Source organism: Gymnoscopelus braueri (genome assembly GCF_963280865.1).
Source record: "Gymnoscopelus braueri genome assembly, chromosome: 5".
In the NCBI taxonomy this organism is placed as follows: Eukaryota; Metazoa; Chordata; class Actinopteri; order Myctophiformes; family Myctophidae; genus Gymnoscopelus; species Gymnoscopelus braueri.
Window position 1 is genome coordinate 17,179,803 of NC_137606.1, and position 18,192 is coordinate 17,197,994.

The window sequence follows — 18,192 nt, forward strand, 5'->3', positions numbered from 1 at the left end:
CTTGCTTAGTGCATGTTTCCTCCCATGGAGCCCCAGCAGGAGTTGACTAAACGAGGTGAACTATCATCCCATGTGGTGGATCAGAGGCTATGGAAGAAGAACGCAAGGAAGCCCAGCCTGAAAAGTTCAGCTGGCTGAGGGAGAAAGCAAGTCCCAAAGAGCTACTTAAGGAAAAGAGAGAATGACCCCCAAAGCCTGTAAGGAGCAGGACAAATTCCCTGTGACACAGACACCATCCCAACATGTCGTCCTATCAATTAAAAGCTGTGGAACTACAACTGAAGACGGACAGAGGACGGATTCTGAGGCATAAAGCCAAAGCAAAATGAAGTGCTGTTCAGAGAGACTGAGTGTGATATGTAATACACATTATAATACACTACACATCTTCACATACCACAAATAATGTGTACATTGTTATGGGTGATTTATGTTGATGGCTGGGACACCATGAAACAGAGAGGGAAGATGTAGAGAGGGGAACTAATTGGGGTAACCTCCAGAGGGCACTCTTATTTTCTACTGTTTCAACTGTTGTTGTTGCTCTTGCTGGATGGTTGCGGTCATTTTAGGTCATTACTTTATTTTCTTCTGCAAAGTAGGAGCGATAGGGTTGCCAACCTTCTATGTGGAGAAATAAGTGAGCCCCCCTTCCACCATCATGCAATATAGTGTTTTACAGACACTGTTTTACAGTCTGCTCTTTAATTCAATTGTCAATTAATGGACAATTCTGTATTTTACGAGACGGGTGGCACCCTAGGAGTGAAGTTCACCCTCTCATTAATACATTTTTGACAAATATGAGGGTCAAGAAGTATATTTTTGGTTTGTTACTGCAGTTATTTGTGAGAAGATGTTTTTATGTGTTGAAGTGTATTGCCAATCTTATATATTATGGCTACTAGCTAGTTAAACATGAATTTATCATTGATATAAGTAAAACTATTTAGCTATTCCTTTTTGTATGTATTTTTTATTTATTTATAATAAAATGATTTACTTAACACACATACTGGTTAATCAAATCAGGGATAAGGAGACCCACTTTAGGTTTACACAACAGTGACAAACAAACTGTATCACTACATAAAAAAGCATAAGATTACAGACGGGAACCAAATAAAAAAGAACCAAATCTAACCAATTAAAGTAGAGCTGAACAGAACAGTCCAAACCAGAGCTAAACATAGCAGGGCCAAACATAACACCAAAGACCAGAACAGAAAGTAAGTGAAACAACGACAGATGCTGTTTTGAACTGAATATTGCTGAGAGTCACAGGCTTTCTCAGATAACTTTCTTGGCGTCAACGGCCTTTGATAGAAACCTCGGCCACAAACTGGTAGAACTAGAGAGAAAAGCATCGCATTCCCAAGAGAACAGATTTGTGTGTTTAAAATGAGGCCATATGATTGCCATTTCTAATGTTTTCTCAAAATAGACAAAGGGAAAGACTGGAAAATGGTTTAGTCGGTAACAACCACTATTTGACCAGAGCTGACAAGGCTTAAAGGTACTATGACATCAAAATCAATGATTACGTTTTTTTTTTTATCACTTATTGTCTCCGCCAGGCTGAAAACGTGTGCCCTTGTGTCTGTCCATCATTCTGTCTGTGAGCAGCTAATCTCCGGCACTGTTGGACCGATCAGCGTGAAACTGTGCATGCACACTCCCTGGAGGCCAGAGCAGAACGGGAGAATTTTTCACATGGGCTTGTTATAGCGCCACCAGGAGGCCGATTTTTGCACAATCTTTTTTTTAATATCACTCCAGCAGATTTTGTCCAAACATCATTCAAACTTTTTAGCCTTAGTGTCCTTTTAGCCTTAATGTCTGACTGTACCTCGTGCTGTTTATATTTCTGACTAATAAAGTATATCAATCAATCAAAACAAATCTGTCAGATCTTTCATATTCCATCCTGATTGGCTAAGATTGGCTTCCAAAGCAGTAGTGGCCCATTTTTAACAAAATGCCTCAAATCATGAACGCAGAGTCCGATTTCCGTGAAACTTTGCACGCACATTCCCACTAAGCCAAGGAATAAATGCCACCCTACATTTTTCAAGTCCAAAACTAACACAAACCGAAACACATTATCTCTGGGGTCAAGTGATCAAGATGTATAAGTCTACCTTCCAAAGTTTGAGGGCCCTGGGTAGGCAACCCGGTCTGGCGGAGACCTGTGCTCCGAGGAGCACACTTTTCTAGTTTCTTGTGTTTCACTTGTCATATGTGGAGTGTCTGCCTAAAAATAAAAGAATAGTGATTTCATAGGTAGCTGTCATTGTGTATCACATTTTTCCCACTGGGTAAAACTAGGGGAAACCTTTTGAAAAAATGTGATGATGCATCTTGCACCAGGGGCCATACATTTAATTTGGAGTCCAATTAAATATTTGTATTGCATTATTATTGAATTTGTATGTCCCGCCCCCATTTATACTGTATAAACTCTAGTCTATGCTCTGATGTGTCTGTGTTTATCACATCCTGATGATGAAGGGCAGAGAGGTCCAGGAATCCGTATGAGTAAAACTCACAGGCATGCATGCATACACACACACACACACACACACACACACACACACACACACACACACACACACACACACACACACACACACACACACACACACACACACACACACACACACACACACACACACACACACACACACACACACACACACACACACACACACACACACACGTCTAATTAATCACTGATTAGCCATGAAGATCTCTGCCCAAAGCAGAGTGAGTTTTGGTGTTAGTGTTTGGCCTCGTTATATCCTGCACCTCTCAAACGATATCTTTACAACATCTGCAGACCACACCAGCTTTGTGTGTGTTCCTTTGTTTATGTAGGTGATAAACATTGTTTACACAACTCCACAAATACTGTGTTTGCTTGCCAAGGGTTTATCGAAACAACATTTCAGGTTTTTTTATAAACACGAAAACCGACAAGGGCGTAATTCGTGATAAGCTGCAACCTGCTCTCCGTCTCCGCTTGAAAATGTCGGACTGACCGACCAACCAACAGAGTAGCTCGGGGACCCCCAGGGGTAAACCACTTTATCCATCAGGAATCATCTCTTCTGGGGGTCCCTGGCACAAAATATCTTCAGATGGGGGTCTGTGGCCAATTACATATAAATATGGGGGTCCTTGACATGAGAACCGCTGGCTTATAGTAGCTGCGTGGGCACAGCTAAAAATGTGATAAATAAATCATTGCATCAGGTGCTATCAGTTTGCTTTCATGTACACATCTGGTGAACTCTGTCCCTTCACTCGTCACCATCCCCAGGCAGGCGTGTGTTGTTCACTGCACTGTCCTCAGTATCCTGAGCTGTGCTGCCTTAAGATATCCAATCATGTGTCTATGGGACATGCCAGACACTGCCATACTACTGTCCAAAAGCCATTGGTTCCAAAAGCCCTCGGCTCCACAGATCTTATTTTGTGGTTAAAACCATAAAAAAGCGGAATAATGGAGCTATTCAATGGTGTCATGTTAGCTCTGAGGTCATTCTCCATGGTTGTGGTGCTATATTAACCAAATAATCAGAAGTGGGGGAATTGCTACAGAATGCAAGAGAAATAACATTCAAGATTCAAGAGGGTAATACTGTACATATACGCATACAAGTAAATTATATATTATTACACGTATATATTATACAGTAAATTGTTTGTGTGGCATGCTCCGCAGACTGCGCTCCAAAATGGTTTGGATTTCTACCTGGTCGCATACCCCTAGGAGTGTAGGTACCCCAAAACTGTAGGTGTTCTGGCCTGGGTATGGGCAGCTATGATATCAGGTCTTCCTGGGCAAGTGGGCATGCTGATGATCTGTCATGACTGTCAATGGGTGTGCCAGGGAATCCAGCCAAAACAGACTTGTTGTCAACTTGTCAGAGAGAACCAAAGAAAGCGGTGGGTTGAGGACTCCGAGGCAAACAGGTCCACTTACTGCCATATTGGCACCATATTATTTCCTCTTCTCCGGGTGGAAATGAGGAAATTAAAAAGTCACATGACATAGCAGCGGGGTCGTAGTGTCCTGCCCTGCCTGAACCCCAGATCACAAATGAGCCTATCGTCTAGATCTGGGAGGATTTGCAGACCTCTAGCTGGCTTGCATCAGGACCAGTGCTGCGGCTGCTGCCTGCGTGCACGTCGTGAAGACCCATGGGTCTAGGGCAACCTGTGTCCCAACCTGTGGTCCACTGGAGAGCTGTGCTGTGAAGATATTGCGAGTGGGCCCCCAAATAATTGGCAAAACACTAAGATTTTATGTAGGAAGGACACAACTGTAGCTCCAACCATGCCGGGCTTATAGTGAAAAACTAACTTCTTTCTCTGATTGAACCTGCATTCACAGATTACCTACCAGGAGAGACATCTTTCATGCTGATGTGATGTGGGTTTATACAGTAGTAGCCTATATGCTATGCCCTAGGGCTAGGCCATCCCAGGTCACATGTGACTGTTGATATTAAACACTTGACCTGCTGTGCATGCACAAAGAAGGATATCATCGTGTTAAGCCCAGCCTCTGGTGGCCAGGAAGAATGAAATAGAACACAAAATATAGACAAATACACAAAACAAAAAAATAACCTTAAGGGAAAACAGAAAGTGGAGAAACTGACCAAGAACATGTGGGCCTGGAGTTGAGAGTGTATCTAGTTTGCCTTAACAAGTTTATGGCACATGGGATAAATGAAAACCATGTTCATTTCGGAGACAGAGCGATGGCATTCATAGCCCAACCTGTAGCTCTGGACAAGAATGACAGAATTTCACAACTTATTGTGAGCCAAGCCAAATTATTACCGGAATCTGTATGGTAACTGTTTCCTCCAAACGTGTCTTGTTTTCTCCCACAGCTACAAAGACGTGGATGCTTTTAAATTACATGTTCTTATTTACTCGACTTGGTTTGTTTACAGACACGAGAGGTGTATCCCGTAACAGAACATTTAGAGAAAACAATTGTTTTACTCTCACTTAGACTTTAGGACAGTGTTTCTCAAACCTTTTCATTTCAAGGACCCCCTGTTTGATATGTATTAGCCGCAGTGTTGGAGAAACAACTTTGAAAGCGTAGCTTGTAAAGCTACAAGTAGTTCATCATGGCAGTAGCTTGATCAAGCTACATTTCTACCCCTGGAGAAATGTAGCTTGTAAAGCAACAGCTACATACTACATAGAAAAAGCAGCTCAACTACCTTTTTTTTCCAGCGTTAAATTGAGAATGTGCATGTGGTCTATATGAAACAAGATATATTATCCAAAAGAGTCTCATGCTAGCAGAAATATGCCTCTGCACTGACTCAAAAAGGTTGACATTTTCATTAGTAAACATCTGTGCTCCTAAAGTAAAGAAAGACTAGAGACTTACACAAAAAAGAGGATCTGTTGAGGATACTGTTACATGACATTTGATCGTCAATCAACACACAGACAGTCTTCTTTAAACACAAAATTGTAATGACACTTATTGTCTGCACTTATTATCTAATTATTAAGGTGTAAAAAAAAATCACTCCCAGTGTGAGTAAGCGGTGCCTACTCTGTTTGATGAGTGTGTGCTGTCATTCAGGCGGTACAAATCTATTTCATGTGTGGGCGCTGGCATTCAGACGGTACTACTCTATTTGATGTGTGGGTGCTGGTATTGAGGCGGTACTAAAAGAGTATTTATACTCTTTTTTATCAACTTTTAAGTATTTTTTCTCATTTTAACTATGTTTAAGTATTTGTACTCATTTTAACTATGTTTAAGTATATTTACAAATTTTAACAACCTTTAAGTATTTTTACTTATTTGAAGTACTACTGAGTATTTTTACTCAATGTAAGTACTGTTAAGTATTGTTACTCAGTGTATTTACTTTAAAGTATTTTTAATCACTTTATTTCCTGTAAAGTATTTATTTTATTTTTTTACAACTTTAAAGTATTTTTACTCTTTTTATCAACTTTTAAGTAAGTTTACTCTTTTTTTCAACTTTTAAGTATTTTTGAGCAGTGTAGCCGCCCCTATAAGTGGGGTTGGGACACCTCATTAGCTGGATTGTGATTGGCTCATTAGTACACCCCTAGCTGTACTGTGATTGGCTGACTCTATTGGCTGACTCTAGTCAGCACTGTGATTGGCTAGCGAGACACATGATGACATTAATAACCTATAAATAGGATTATGCACTTCAAAAAATACATTTAAAAAAAAAGTGAGCTTCCATCACTATGATGACCACTGTGATGACCACACTGCCCACTTCACACTGGGTGTGATTTTCAATGATTCTTTTCAACTTTTAAGTATTTTTACTCAATTTAAGTACTCTTAAGTATTTTTGGGCGGTGAAACCGCCCCTATAAGTGAGATTTGGAAAAATGTACATTTTCCTGCGCTGTGATCTGGGCCCAGGAAATTTGTACAATTATCCTGTGCTGTGATTGGCCAATCACAGTCTATTCAGGACTGTGATTGGCCAGTGTCACATGACACATGTGCATAGCCCTATATAAGAAACCATAACTTGAAAAAAAACAAAAATTTGTTTTTTTCAAGTTATGGTTTCGTCCATCATAAAGAGTGTTTCAATAAATGTATTTATCTTTTGTACATGATTGGTTGACTCCATTCAGTATTGTGATTAGCTAGCAAGACACCGCCCACTTCACACAGGGTGTGATTTTTACTCAAGGTATTTACTTTTAAATATTTGTACTCACTTTATTTACTTTTATAACTTTTTATACTTTAATAATTTTTAGCCACATTGTAGATCGGTCGTTTTAGTGTGTGTGTGTGTGTGTGTGTGTGTGTGTGTGTGTGTGTGTGGGGGGGTGTGTGTGTGTGTGTGTGTGTGTGCGCACGCATGCGCACACGAGCATGAGCACATGTGCAGTGCTGGCTTGTGTGTGTGTGCATGTCTTTAAGTGGCACATGTGTTGCAACGGTGCGCCTTGCAGGACCGCATGTTACGTGTGTGTGTGTGTGTGTGTGTGTGTGTGTGTGTGCGCGTGCGTGCGTGCGCACGTGTGCAGTACTGGCTTGTGTGTGTGTGTGCATGTCTTTAAGTAGCGCATGTGTTGCAACGGTGCGCCTCGCAGGACCGCATGTTACGCGCGTGTGTGTGTGTGTGTGTGTGTGTGTGTGTGTGTGTGTGTGTGTGTGTGTGTGTGTGTGTGCGTGTGCGTGCGTGCGTGTGTGTGTGCATGTCTTGAAGTGGCGCATGTGTTGCATCTTTGCCGTGCTCAAACGGACGGACGGACGGACGGACGGACAGACACACACACACGGTCAAATGTAGAGCGGCTGGCACCGCTAAAAACCAAAGACTGGTCTCTTGTATACATGATGTATAATGATAGCTACACCGATACACCTATAGAATAACTAAACAATGTTACATTCTCTCTGAAAGATTCCAGATACCTGGAATGTTGCATAATACTTTCTTTTCTTTTTATACGTCAACCTTTTCATAACAATCAACGTTATCTGAATAATTGGGCCTATATATTTTTAGATGCCAGGGCAGTTTGCGCGACACGCGAGCAGTCTCTCAAAGTTCTTATCAGATAGGCCAGTGGTTCTCAACCAGTGGTCCGGGGACCACCAGTGGTCCTTGAGGGAGTACCAGGGGGTCCCCAGCAAAATTAGTTAACATAGCTTCACAATCATTTTAACCGCTTAGCTTTGGCTATTCAAAAACAGCAGATATACAAGCTCATAGCGCGGCACCGAGTGCCGCGCTATGAGCTTGTAGATCTGCTATTTTTGAAAAACCTTTAAAAAGTGTGCATATCTTTGAATATTTATATTTTTTTAAAGCGAAAATTAACTGATATCTTTGCTTCTGGCGGTCCCTGGCCATTTTCAAATGGGGGTCCGCGGCCAAATGTATATCAATTTAGTCCTTGGCATGAAAAAGGTTGAAAACCACTGAGATAGACGGTTCCGTTTGTCACTGAGAAACATCCTTGCCAACACTGAAAAGCTGCTCACATGCAGCACTGACTGGGACACCAGTGTTGAACTTTATGGACGAATACCAAAACGTCATTTTAGATTAAAATGTTGTTTGTGTGCACAACCATGGACCCTATGATATGAATTGTGGGCGAGCATTCCGGGCGAGCGTTCCGCACCGGCGTGGCGAGTGGACCGTCGTTGTGGGGCGAGGGTTTTCTGCTCGAGTGGAGCGACTGGACTGACGCTGGGGGCGAGCTGTCTGCTCAGAAAATGGGGTGCGACGTGTTTTGGGGCGAGCCTTGCGGTTACCCTGACATACCCTAATAGCAATCAGAATGTAAGAAAAGGGGACAGTCTGTGCTTTTTTAAAGGGGGTTCTGGTACAAGAACACAGCAATGGTTAAACAAAATGAATGTATTCATTTTATGTTATTGCCCAAAATTGTAGCTTGTAGCTTGTAAAATGAGTAGTTAAAGGGATATTTCACTTTCAAAAAAACTTTCGGTCATTTTATCATCTACTCAGGCTTTTGTGAGCCCCCAGACCGTTTTTAAGTTGCTTGATTCAGTATTTAGATATTTGATATTCATTTTATCAGACACGCCCCCTTCCTATACAAACCCATTATAACTTCAAACTCCATTTTTAACATGTTAGATTCATCAAAAACACCCGTCCTTGGTTTTGGTGACTCACCCCGCCCTCCTAATACGCGAGGGGGCTGTGTTTTTTCGATAACTTTTTTCATTTATTTTTAATATTATTTTTGGAAAATTAAAAAAATTCAATACAATTTTTAAAAAAAAGTAAAATAAGTGAAAAAAGTTATCGAAAAAACACGGCCCCTTCGCGTATTAGGAGTGCGGGTGAGTCAGCAGAACCAAGGACGGGTGTATAGATTTGATGAATCTAACATGGTTAAAATGGAGTTTGAAGTTATAATGGGTTTGTATAGGAAGGGGGCGTGTCTGATAAAATGAATATCATATATCTAAATACTGAATCAAGCAACTTAAAAATGGTCTGGGGGGCTCACAAAAGCCTGAGTAGATGATAAATTGACCCAAAGTTTTTTTTAAAGTGAAATATCCCTTTGAGCTCCAAAAAAAATCCCAGAAAGTAGCTTAACTACTTGACGCTGTACACAAATATGAAAGTAGCTCAACTACCAGCAAGCTACAGCAAAATGTAGTTAAGCTACCTAGCTCAACTACATGTAGCTTAATACTCCCCAACACTGGCATTAGGCCACAGACTCCCATTTGATAACATTTTCCCCAAGGACCCCTAGCGGTCCCCGTACCCCAGATTGAGAACCACTGCTTTAGGAAACAAGGGCGTGAGCACTAGTTGTTTTTCCTCACACTACATTTTAATCAAATACTCCCTATGAGTGACAGCATTTCATAATAACCACAAGTTAGAAAAATAAATCAGTGCAAAAGCCAACGACACATGATTCCCAGAAACAACTGTTTATGCTTGCACTTCTGACTTTGCAAAAACATGTTGTAGAGGAAATAACAAATCAAAACAACTAGGTCTTTAATCAAACAGTGAAAACAGACACTTTCACCTCAGCAATCAAAAATGTGAGCGTTCTACCAGAGAACTATAAATCATACACCTCTGGACTTTATTATTTATTATTCATTGAGCGTTCAGATCACTCCGGTGGGAGGGAAGGCGAAACCAAGGCACTCACCCTAGCCACTGACATCTATTACAACATAGCCTTTAACTTGGTCCCAAACCACTGATACCACTTACATCATAGCCTATTAGCCTTTAAACTTCCCGTAACCACTTAAACCTTAAACAGTATACTTTCTAGACTGGGGTCCCCCAGGGGTCTGTATTTTATCTCTGCTTTTTTCCCTCTATACACCAGGGGCGTCAAACTGGCGGCATCTGGGCATTTTTTCTGTCAGGAGGGGGGGGGGGCAAGATTTTGTCATGGAAGGGACAGAAAACTAACCTGACTCCGCCAAATGGAAGAAGCTTGCGACACACAGCGACACACATTTTGTTTCACAGCCTACTTCCATCTGAAACTCCGGTAGCAGAATCGATGCAAGGCGGTGTTACATTTTTGAGTGGTGCCAGCCACTCCTACACTTGACCGTGTGTGTGGGTCCGTCCGTCCGTCTGTCCGTCCGTCCGTTTGAGCACGGCCTCAACAGCTGCAGCTGATTGCAACACAAGGATGCAACCAGTTACACTAATTCAAAGGCACCACTCTCTTCACACTGGGTGTGATTTTTTCAAGCTACTTGGCAGGTGATTGGATGATCCCGCCCCTAGCAGCCGCTGATTGGTTCGTACACGCAGCGACCGGGTAGCTTTACTCCCTGAGCGATCCCAGATGCAGGGTGTATTGTGAAACTCAATAGCGCCCCCATCTGGCTGAGTCAGGTTAACAGAAAACACCATCTGTGAGGAAGTGCACAGTATTGTATGGTTAACTTTGTATATCTGTAAATAGCAGGTGGGCTCACAGGTCAACACATTGTCAACAGACAACACTATAAATCTACTGTAACCATGGCTAATACATATGTAACCTATAATGTAACATTCCATGTAAGTGTCACAGCTTGCTTACATGTTATATCCTTCATGCACCTGTCAGGGTGATAGATAGACAGTCCTTATTATTGTAGTTTAGGGGAAAAAACATGCTAGTTAACTCCTGCAGGGCAGAGCAGAGATCAAAGGGAGAGAGCTCCATCCATGATGTCACCTTATTAACGCCTTGCTATAAGTACCTAGCAGGCTTTCATTTCATATGCCATCTATTTACAATGATGCCACTTGTATGCAAATGACAAATCTATATGAGAATTCAACAAATAGCTAGATTAATCAATCAATCAATAAAAAAATCTCTATATATAAAAAATATACATATATATTTAAATTAATCAATAGATCAGAACTTAGCTGGCCAATCAGGGGGGGGGGGGTGCCCAATGCCGACCCCCTATATAATCGCCACTGACTGGTGGCATTTCCACTCATTACCGTTGAACATAACTCCTACTATATTACTATTTGGTTTATGAGCAGTAATATCAGTTCCTGTGAGCCTCTGCAAGGGCTTGTGTGTGTGCTCGGTTCTCGGGTTCGTTGAACTGGACAAATTCAGTCAAGTGGCCTTCGTTGATGTCCTCTTAGAGTCGGTTGCGACACCATTTTTATTCCCCAACTTGCGTAACTCAGTCTCGGGTACCGATGCGTACTAAATGTTGGCTATGTTTAAGCTCTGGCTCACCACAGCTGGAGTCCTGCTGGGGTTCCCTAGATGGATCAATGTCTGTCCGCCCCCCCCCCCCCTCCCCCCTTCGATCAATGACAAAATGACGGGAAGGCTTATTCAAAGTATTCCATCTTGTTGCATCAACTTGGATTGTTTTACATTGTGTATGTGTGAGTGCTTCCCACATGCACGTGTGTGTGTGTGTGTGTGTGTGTGTGTGTGTGTGTGTGTGTGTGTGTGTGTGTGTGTGTGTGTGTGTGTGTGTGTGTGTGTGTGTGTGTGTGTGTGTGTGTGTGAAGTGAGACATTGTCAACTGAGATGGACAGAACTCAAGTAGACATCAGAAAGGAAGGGCACAGAAAGACAGAAAGATAGAAAGACAATAAGACACAGAGACCGAGAGAGAAGTAGAAGGAGGAGAGAAAAAGCAGGTAAAAAGAAAAAAAAGGAGAGAGAGAGAGAGAGAGAGAGAGAGAGAGAGAGAGAGAGAGAGAGAGAGAGAGAGAGAGAGAGAGAGAGAGATAGAGAGAGAGAGAGAAGTAGGTAGATAGGATACTTTAAATCACAACAATGTCATTCATTAGGAAAACGCCAACGTGGACTGGCGTAGCTTGTTTCCATTGTAGTCCATGCATCTTGTTGTACTCACACAAACACACACACAAACATGCACGTGCATGCACAGAAGCACACATGCACATGGTCCACCTATCACTGCACACTTCAAAGACATTCCAGTAGTGTAAATCAACAGTAAACCATGAAGTAACTTAAAGTCCCAATAACCACTGGCTCCACTTTGCCCTGCAGTGGAAAGCATTCCTGGGAACTTTCTCTCTCACCTCTCCCTCCTCTCTCTCTCTCTCTCTCTCTCTTTCACCCTCTCGTTGTCCTCTCTTATCTAGTCACTTCTCTTCATGTACATTTACTTCAGTGCTGTACTTGAGTATCTGTACTTTACTTGAGTATTTGTATTTTTGGATACCTGTGCCTTTCACTCCACTACATTTTAAAGACAAATATTGTACTTTTGACTCTACAACATTTCTAGGTAGGGAAAAAGTAAATTATGAATTAACCACTTGAGCCCTATTACAAATATAGTGAAAATAGCAGAATTACAAGTTCACAGTGTGTCACAATCACCAGTATTGTTGTACATTTCTGGAAAATCTTTAGACTTTTGGAGGGAAAATGTCTAAATCTTAATACAACAATGTAATGATATAAAAATGTAAATGTACTTTCATACTGGTGAGCTGTACTATCGAATTGTTTTATTTTTAAAAGCATGCACTTTTGAATATTTTAGTAATTTAAAAAGCAAGTAGGCTATTCCAGTACTTTAACTCAAGTACAAATTTGACAGAGAAACTTTCACTTGTCGTTGAGTAATATTTGACCAGGAGTATACTTTGACTCAAGAACTGGGGTAGGTTGAGTACCTTGTCCGGCACTGCTTCTCTCACTCTGTCCATCTTTGTGTTTTTCTCTCTCCTCTCTCTCTCCTGCTATACAAACACATCATTAACCTAAGAACAACTGCCCGTCTGTTTTCACAAACCGCAGCAGGACTTAAATGGACATTCAGCGATGATGCTAAGTCAGCACTATTTCATTAAAAAACCAATATAAACTAAGTGCTTGGCTAATTCTGCCATTCTAATGCAAACAGTACGTGCACGTGTTTAATAGTAGCGCTGGCAGGTCCACATTGAATGTGGTCCACAAAATACTGTATTTAATTTGTGAAAATAATAAATTACATTGGCTCACCCTTATCCTCCTATTTTGTTTCAGAGAGGTGAAATGAGGTGAGAGATTATTGTGATTTATCATGACTTACAGTCGGACCCCCATTGTAGCTGGAATGATTCATGACTTTCAGTTGTATGAGGTTTAACCATATAAGCTATACTTTGTCATATTACGAATAGCGCAAATAGCCTACTGTATCTACCAGCTCACAACATCCCCCTATGCGCCACGTTGTGATATTGTAGATCGGCTATTTGCACTTTTAAAAAAAACATGTTTACATTTTTTGTTTAGGTTTTTGAAAATTGTCACCCATAATGCCCAGAATAAGGACGTCAGGGTTATGTTTTTAGCAAAACAACTGTCTTCTGTTTGGCTACACATGGTACTTTTGGTTGATGGTTGGTTGGTTAGTATACGTACTAGTACTCAGTTGACAGAAAACTAAAAACTAATCCAGAAAATGGTAGAGGAATTGAATGAAACCAGTGACTTTCTTTTATTCTGAAATTCTAACCCAAAATTCATGCAGTACTCCTAATGTACAAAGAAACACTTTCAGTGCAACCCAGGAAATATTTAAATTCTAAGTAAAACTGGACAAAAGGTGAGGGGGGGCCTGGACCATGGCTTAGTGGTCCGGGCACCTAGGCTCTAAAATTGCCTAACAGTGCAACGCGGGTTCAAGTCCCGTTCCCGACGATCTTTACTGCATGTCTCTACCTAACTCTCTCTCCCTGTTTCCTGTCCATCTCCACTTTCCACTATAAATAAAGGCAGAAAAGTCAAAAAAAAAGGTGAGAGGGGGAATTTTCTTGGATACAATTATCGATAAGAGCGGTCACAATAGAGGCCTAAATGCTTGTGGTGAAAACAGATTCCCAAAGTGGCTAGTGTGTTAACAGTGCATTCACTTAATACAAGAAGTTAATGAAAGTATTCCAGTAAAGTCTAATTTCAGCCCCAGAAAATACCTCGTTCTGTGCCCCCCTGGACATGTGAAAAGTATGCAAGGAATGCTTGGAAATGTTCAGAAAGCCTTGTTTTCTAAAGTGGTTCAGCCCACACGGAAAGAAAATATATGAACATATATGTCAATATATGGCAGGTATATGCCGAATATATGCCTCATATATGCCATATTCAGGTTCATATATGTGCATATATGTTGATATATAGGGAATATGTCTCATATATAGCTCATATATGAGACATATATTCCCTATATATCAACATATATGTCCACATATATGCCACAATCAGGCTCATATATTTGCATATATGTCATAAATGCCTACATATATGCCTACATATATAGCTAGTATATATCTGACTTTTTGCATATGTCATACATAATGCCTATATATAGCTCACTTTTTTTATTTGCAAGGTAATATCCAAAGTTCTATATCTACGTATTTCCATTCAATGTAGATTGTGGTTTGTGGATTGTGGAAGATATGTATAAAGACAATATTGTTTAATTAGGTCTGCTACTACTCTTATTAATTTTAAAACACAACTAAAGACCTTTCTGTTTTCCACTGCATTTGAGTTATTTCTCTCTTTTCTCTACACATTTTCTCTTTTCTCTAAATTACAGTCAGGTTATATTCTAACTGTTGAACATAGTTTTACAGTAATGTAAAGTATACATAACAATAATAATAATGATAATAATAATACATTTTAACGCACTTTACATTTTTGGAAATCACAAAGTGCTACAGGGTTTATAAACAAAAGGCACAACAATTTAAAATGTTTTACTTGATGTGAACATAATCATCATTATCAGTTATTATTAGCATTATTAATTTTATCATTCAACTTCTTGTTTATGCCCCAAAATGACTGCTATACAGGTTTTGTAGCAATTTGTAGCAATTATAGAAATATTAGACCTTGATTGTCAAATGTTTAAGAATTTTCTAATCATACTACATATAATAATTTATAAATATAATACTTTATTTTACGTAAAAATATTTTCAAAATATTACATTTTTTTTTACATTTTGGACAAAATAGCCAATTTTACATTGAGGTGTGCAGATATCCCATGCAGTGCCCGTTACTTACAGCAGTGGTTCTCAACCTTTTCAGGCCGAGATCCCCCAAAATAATTTGAACTGGGGACCCCCGCCCCAACCAATATGCACGTAGGAGTTGATGCATTTAGTTTGACTCCGTTCCACAGATCAATATTGTGAAAATAGCCGATCTACAAGCTCACAACAACGACTCGGTGGGTTATTTTTGCCTTTTTCTTATATTATTATTGGACAATTTGGCCAACGTTTGACCAGTTGTTTTAGTATACTTTGTTGATTACTTTTGATGCAGTAATGGTCTTTTTATTTGCTTTCTTTTATATATATATATTTTTTTTAGGTATTAAAAAGGTTACATAAATTGTTACTTCACTGTCATCTGGGGACCCCCCCAAAATCATGTTGGGGACCCCCCTCGGGGTCCCGACCCCACAGGTTGAGAACTACTACAATGACACATTACGTCATGCATCTGAAGGCGGAGCCTATTCATTTTGAAACAGAGGAAGTAACGTCTGTCTGCTCAGCGAACATTTATTTACAAACCGGTTGCTTCCATGCTTCTACTCTACTAGATAACAGGTACGTTTAATTAGTTTATGGAATTAAAATGTTATCCAACTTGTTAGTATCGTAAATGTGCAGTTATATTTGTGTATTAGCCATGGATCACACGACGCTCGTCCGTCACGAGCGTCATGGCTGAACTTAGACCTGGTTTTTGCACGTTCTCCATTTAGAACCTGTACATCTACATAAACGTTCAGATTTTAAATATAAAGTGCTTACTCCATGGCCATGGATGTTACAAGTCTACTCGGGCACTCAGAAATACCCGTATTGTCTGTATTGTTCAATAAAAAGCATTTTAATTCGATCGGTGGCCATTTTCTCCGTATTTCCTTATGCGTTCAACTACGTGACCCTATCGGTTGGGAGGTGTACTGCACTCTGATACATTTTAAGTCTATGACACAATGGCCACCGATCGGATTAAAATGCTTTTCTATGAACAATCCGGAATATACGGATACTTACACCCACCCGAAGTGACTTAACATCCGTGGCCATGAGATAAGCACTTTATATTTGAAATATGAAAGTTTATGTAGATGTAGGGCCGTAAATGGAGAAAGTGCAAAAACCAGGTTGAAGTTTCCTCATGACTGTCATGAATGTCGTGATTCGCTCGGGTCTAAAGCTTAAATTATGTTTCGTGGTAAGACACTGTTGCACGCCCAAAAATCACTGATCTACAAGCTCACAGCGACACATTGTGAGCTTGTAGTAAGGTTTTTGGGGCGTGTAACACAGTCTTAGACATGGCATTAGCATATTAATTTCCATGTGGTGCATATCAGTGTTTATTTCAGGTATAAATCATTCCACAACAGTGAAAGCTAATGTTGGCCTCATTTGTTTTGACTGTAATTAATTATTATCATATCTATGAATTTTGTTTGAAACCTACAGTACAAAGTACAATCATTTAATTAAGAGAAAGAGAGTACAAATAGTACCAATGGATAAAACAAAATCAAATCAGCTGACAGATTTGGTAATCCGTTTTTTTTACTTAGTTTTGTTTTGCAGACAGTAGCTAACAAAAGCAGGTAATGTTTATCAGTGGTTCTCAAAGTGGGCTCCAGGGACCCCCAGGGGTCATTGGGGGGTTTCCAGGTGGTCCCCAGGTAAATGAGGTTATATAGCATCAAAATCAGTTTAAATTGCCTATTTGAAAATAGCAGATCTACAAGCTCACAGTGCAGCGCATGGTGATGCGTTGTGAGCTTGTAGATCAGCTATTAAAAAACTAAAAAACACTGTAAACAAATTGTGTGGAATATTTCTGAAACACTTTTGTAACTCAAATCTTGAGTCCTTAGCCAAGTACATAGACTACTAATTAGGGGGTCCTTGACGTGAACATGCAAATTATGAGCAATCTGATGAGTTAACATTACATTTTAAATTACTGACGCACAAATAATATCTATGTCTATTTCTACTATCACAGATGCTGAAAGAAACACCTGGCTTGCAGTGAGCACTGATCACCAGTGCAAAGACTGGACACGAAGAAGTGCGAAGACGATTTTCAGGTGAGAAAAACATCTGCTGCTACGTGATGTCTCTACTTGCAATAGAGTCTGAGGATGTCTTTATTTTTTTATTACATGTTTGGATACCTTTTACTTTCGTTTGATACTTTTCTTTTTTGTTGTTTGACATTTTCCTCCTTTATAATTCTTAATACTATGTATGCAAATACAATTAATAGCTTGTACAAAAAATTATGCCACTCTTTTACACCAAGCTGTTACCCTCAACTGTTGAGCTGGGGTCAATGACTACGCATTTTTTATTTGTTTTTCTGTCTTTTAGGTGTTGGCGACAGCAGCAGTTGTTGAAAGGATAATGAAGCTTCCAGACTCGTCTAATTGTCTTAGGTAGTGTAAACTGTTTTTTTCTAATCTGTTTTAAAGCATTGCAAATACGGAGACTATATGGAGGTCATGTTTTAGTTTAACAATCTTTTGTTATGTGGAAGCAACAGACGAACACTGTTAACATGCAAACCATATATGTCTAATTATGTTTAGGTGAAGTTCTCACAGCTACAAAATGGATGCTGAGCATTGAGGGTCCGGTCGTTGTGGCTCCACAGATCAACTTCCTGGCTGGACTGGCAGCTTTTCCAGTTACAACTTCACTCTGGTGCACAGGAGCACGGCTGTTACACATTCATTCAAAGGTAACTTTCTGCTTGAAGTAGAACCATCATATGTAACTCGAAAAATGTGCTCTCTTGTAGAGCAGCTATGAGTGCACCTTTTCCATATGTGATTTGTGATTTCAGATGTTTCGTTGGGATCAACCCATTGGCGGTGGCACCAACACGACAAAGCTGCTCAGCCAGAAAAGTGGGTCTATCCTCCTGTCTCCTCCCTCCTGAAGCGATTGATGGACTTCGATTGGCTTTGAGTGAAAGTTATGTGCAAAACATTCATTTTCATTCATGCCTTTAATTTATTTGCGAAGCTCTTTCTGGTAAACAACCTGTGCTGATAATCTGTTGTTCGTACAAGTGAAGTTCATGTGATGTCAAACA

At 40.2% G+C, this 18,192-nt stretch overlaps 1 protein-coding gene and 1 long non-coding RNA gene across 2 annotated transcripts in view; one reads left to right on the plus strand and one right to left on the minus strand.

Annotated features, from left to right (window-relative positions):
• The window catches only part of veph1 (ventricular zone expressed PH domain-containing 1), a gene marked incomplete at both ends in the record, with an annotated part of 186,807 nt that overhangs the window by 20,579 nt on the left and 148,036 nt on the right, over window positions 1-18,192 (minus strand).
• On the plus strand, window positions 15,606-17,777 carry LOC308085000. The gene is made up of 4 exons (XR_013933134.1): window positions 15,606-15,662; window positions 17,098-17,182; window positions 17,466-17,530; window positions 17,684-17,777. It is a non-coding gene; the product is annotated as an uncharacterized lncRNA (long non-coding RNA).